Source organism: Triticum aestivum, chromosome 1D, assembly GCF_018294505.1.
Source record: "Triticum aestivum cultivar Chinese Spring chromosome 1D, IWGSC CS RefSeq v2.1, whole genome shotgun sequence".
NCBI classification, from domain to species: Eukaryota; Viridiplantae; Streptophyta; class Magnoliopsida; order Poales; family Poaceae; genus Triticum; species Triticum aestivum.
The window spans coordinates 400231571-400236569 of record NC_057796.1 but is presented as its reverse complement, the minus strand read 5'-3'; positions in this window follow the sequence as shown (position 1 = coordinate 400236569).

The following is a 4999-nucleotide window of genomic DNA, read 5'->3' as shown; positions in this document are numbered from 1 at the left end:
ACGACACATCCGGCCATTTATTGGCCTTTTTGACGGAGCAAACTATAGAAACAACAAAATTTGTTGAAAACCAAAATACTTGGCATGGTGCCTTGAATTGGTCATACAAGCCAATGAAAAAAATTAGACTCAGTTAATGCATGTCGAGAAACGATGGGCATACCCAGACATTCTTGAAATGACCCCAAATTTTGCGAGCAAATGTGCATGCCCATTGTAGGCGTCTATGCTAGGTTTCAAGAAAAAAAGTATTTAAATATGTAATTAAAAATATTCTTTAAGTTTAACATAACTAATAAATACAAAGCGCTAAAAGTGAAAACAGTAAATGCATTTTTAATATAATTTAATAAAAATTTGAAGGAAATAAGAATTTAAAATTATAATTTAAAATAGTTACTTAAAACTGTTATTTTGATATTATGAACAATATTTTAATTTTTGGAACAGGTTTCGCAAAGAATAATAAAGTGCACAAAAGAGAAAATAAACTAATGAAAAAAGATCAGAAAAACAACAAAATAGAAGAAGAAAAATTAGATTAGTCCTTGATCCAACTAGGATTCAAAAAAATGATCATCGATTAAAAAACTATCCGTATTTTCAAAATTCCTTCACTAATTCAACACATGTTTCCTTTTTTCAAACTTGTTTAGAAACAAAAAAATCACGAAATTTCAAATATGTTCTTGTTTCTTGAAACATTCTACACAAATAAAAAAATGTTCAAGAAAATGCATAAATTTTTTGTATTTTTGTAAAACTTATAAATTCCAAATTTGTTTTATTTTTCGAAAAAATCACAAATTGTTAATCTTCAAAACTATGTTCGCCCTTTTTTAAGAGTGTTCATGTTTTTCTAAAAATATATGTACAATTTTTTGAAATGCGTATACTTATATCTTTTTTAACAATATTTGAGAAGGCGAATTTTTAGAAATTTCGAACAAATTCATGTGGGTGACACCATCTATCTGGGGAGCTCTTAGTCAGCGCTTTAAGCGTTTGTTAGGAAGTTAGCACGCGCACGCATGTCAGCAGGCTGCAGCCCAATATTTCGCCAGATTGCTCGCCAGATTCGCACCCTCGCTCGGTTTGCCCTCTAGCTTTGAAAAAAGTTCACAAGTTTGAAAAATAGTTCATGAATTTCAGAATTGTTCATCAATTAAATTTTGAAAAGTTCATGCATTGGAAGAAGTTTGCGACTTTCAAAATTATTACGAGTTAATTTTTTAAAAAGATCATGAATTTGGAAAAAAATTCATGTATTTTGAAAAAGTTCGCAAGGTTGAAAAAAGTTTACAAATTTGAAAATTGTTTATGAGTTATAATTTTAACACGTTCATGAAGTCAAAATATGTTTACAAGTTTGGGAAATTTTCCCAAATTTGGAAAAGTTTTAGCATTCAAAAAAAATGTTTCACGAAGTTTTAACACGTTCATCTAGCCTCCACCGTGCGCTACTCCACCGGCTACTGTTCAACCAACCCTCTCCACGGGCTCCTGTTCAACCACCCCTCCACAGGCTACTGTTCATCCAGCTCTCCACCGTCTACTGTTCATCCTGCCCTCCACGGGGTGGTCCTGTTCATCCTGCCCTCCACGGGGTCCTGTTCATCCAGCCCCAACCGGCTCGATCGATCGGGGTACTGTTCATCCAGAGGCAACACCACGGGGTCCTGTTCATCCACCCCCACCGGGAACTATTCATCCACCCCCCACCCCCCCCGCAACGCTCACTGTTCATCCAGAGGCAGCATCGATCGGCTTCAGTTAGCAGCAGCAGCGAAGGAATCGCTCGATCGGGTTCAGTTAACAACCATCAATCGATCGCTCGGGTTCAGTAACGCGTAGCCTGCAGTGCAATCGCTCGGGTTCAGTTAGAGCCCAATGCCTCGCACCCACGCGCGTGCGTGTACGAGAGAAACGCGCATCGCTCGGCTCCGACCACCCACCGTAACCGGGAACACCCCGATGTTTTCCTCGCCCTCGCTTCTACCACGGTTTTTTCCGTCATCGACGGCCCAAAGAATGTCATGCAGCTGCGTCTCTGGCCCGCCCAGGACGAAAAGCCCATTTTCTGTCATGATTTTTTGTCATAGAAGTAGGACCCCACCACATCTATGATGATATCAGGTTTTGTCACAATTATCGTCATAGAAGTGCCATAAGTATGAAAGAAAAGATTTTCGTTCGGTCCAAAATGTCACGGATGTGTCTTTTTTTTGTAGTGTGAATATCATGAGAAGTTTGATACTTGATAAGTGTTTTGAGATATAAAGGTGGTAATATTAGAGTGTGCTAGTTGAGTAAATGTGAAATTGAGAAATACTTGTGTTAAGCTTGGCAAGTCCTGTAGCATGCACGTATGGTAAAAGTTGTGTGACAAACTTGACGCATAAGGTGTTCTTTTATTGCTTTCCATATAAGTGGCGGTCGGGGACGAGCGATTGTCTTTTCCTACCAATCTATCCCTCTAGGGGCATGCGTAGTAGTACTTTGCTTCGAGGGCTAATAAACTTTTGCAATAAGTATATGAGTTCTTTATGACTAATGTGAGTCCATGGATTATACGCACTCTCACCCTTCCACAATTTCTAGCCTCTACGGTACCGTGCATTGCCCTTTCTCACCTTGAGAGTTGGTGCAAACTTCGCCGGTGCATCCAAACCCCGTGATATGAAACACTCTATCACACATAAACCTCCTTATATCTTCCTCAAAACAGCCACCATACCCAACTATCATGGCATTTCCATAGCCATTCCGAGATATATTGCCATGCAACTTTCCACCGTTTCGTTTATTATGACACGCTTCATCATTGTCATATTTCTTTGCATGATCATGTAGTTGACATTGTATTTGTGGCAAAGCCACCATTCCTAATTTTTTATACATGTCACTCTTGATTCATTGCATATCCCGGTACACCGCCGGAGGCATTCACATAGAGTCATATTTTGTTCTAAGCGTTGAGTTGTAAGTAATTAAAAGTGTGATGATCATCATTATTAGAGCATAATCCCATGTGAGGAAAGGATGATGGACTATGATTCCCCCACAAGCCGGGATGAGATTCCGGACTAAGAAAAAAAAGAGGCAAAAAAAGAGAAGGCCCAAAAAAATGAGAGAAAAAGAGAGAAGGGACAATGTTACTATCCTTTTTCCACACTTGTGCTTCAAAGAAGCACCGTGATCTTCATGATAGAGAGACTCCTATGTTGTCACTTTCATATACTAGTGGGAATTTTTCATTATAGAACTTGGCTAGTATATTTCAATGATGGGCTTCCTCAAAATGCCCTAGGTCTTCGTGAGCAAGCAAGTTGGATGCACACCCACTTAGTTCCTTTTGTTGAGCTTTCATATATTTATAGCTCTAGTGCATCTGTTGCATGGCAATCCCTACTCCTCACATTGACATCAATTGATGGGCATCTCCATAGCCTATTGATTAGCCGCGTCAATGTGAGACTTTCTACCTTTTTGTCTTCTCACATAACCCCCATCATTATACTTTATCCCACCCATAGTGCTATATCCATCGCTTGCGCTCATGTATTGCGTAAGGGTTGAAAAGGCTGAAGCGCGTTAAAAAGTATGAACCAATTGCTCGGCTTGTCATCGGAGTTATGCATGATGAGAACGTTTTGTGTGACGAAATTGAAGCATGGCCTAACTATATGATTTTGTAGGGATAAGCTTTCTTTGGCTATGTTATTTTGATAAGACATAATTGCTTGGTTAGCACGTTTGAAGTATTATTGTTTTTTATGTCAACATTAAACTTTTATCTTGAATCTTTCGGATCTAAATATTCATGCCACAATAAAAAGAATTACATTGAAAATTATACTAAGTAGCATTCCACATCAAAAATTCTGTTTTTATCATTTACCTACTCGAGGACGAGCAGTAATTAAGCTTGGGGATGCTTGATACGTCTCCAACGTATCTATAATTTTTTATTGTTCCATGCTATTATATTATCTGTTTTGGATGTTCAATGGGCTTTATTATACACTATTATATTATTTTTGGGACTAACCTATTAACCGGAGGCCCAGCCCAAATTGATGTTTTTTGCCTATTTTAGTGTTTCGAAGGAAAGGAATATCAAACGGAGTCCAAACGGAATGAAACCTTCGGGAACGTGATTTTTGAAACAAACGTGATCCAGAGGACTTGGAGTGGACGTCAAGCAATCAACAAGGAGGCCACGAGGCAGGGAGGCGCGCCCTGCCCCCCGGGCGTGCCCCTACCCTCGTGGGCCCCTCGTAGCTCTCCTGACCGACTTCTTTCGCCTATATATACTCATATAGCCTGGAAACAACAGAAGAGGAGCCGAAACCCTATTTCCACCGCCGCAACCTTCTGTACCCGTGAGATCCCATCTTGGGGCCTTTTCCGGCACTCCGCCGGAGGGGGCATTGATCACGGAGGGCTTCTACATCAACACCATCGCCTCTTCGATGGTGTGTGAGTAGTTTACCTCAGACCTTCAGGTCCATAGTTATTAGCCAGATGGCTTCTTCTCTCTCTTTGGATCTCAATACAAAGTTGTCCTCGATTCTCTTGGAGATCTATTTGATGTAATCTTCTTTTGCGGTGTGTTTGTCGAGATCCGATGAATTGTGGGTTTATGATCAAGATTGTCTATGAACAATATTTGAATCTCCTCTAAATTCTTTTATGAATGATTTGTTATCTTTGCAAGTCTCTTCAAATTATCAGTTTGGTTTGGCCTATTAGATTGATCTTTCTTGCAATGGGAGAAGTGCTTAGCTTTGGGTTCAATCTTGCGGTGCTCGATCCCAGTGACAGTAGGGGAAACGACACGTATTGTATTGTTGCCATCGAGGATAAAAAGATGGGGTTTATATCATATTGCTTGAGTTTATCCCTCTACTTCATGTCATCTTGCTTACAGTGTTACTCTGTTCTTATGAACTTAATAATCTAGATGCATGTTGGATAGCAGTCGATGTGTGGAGTA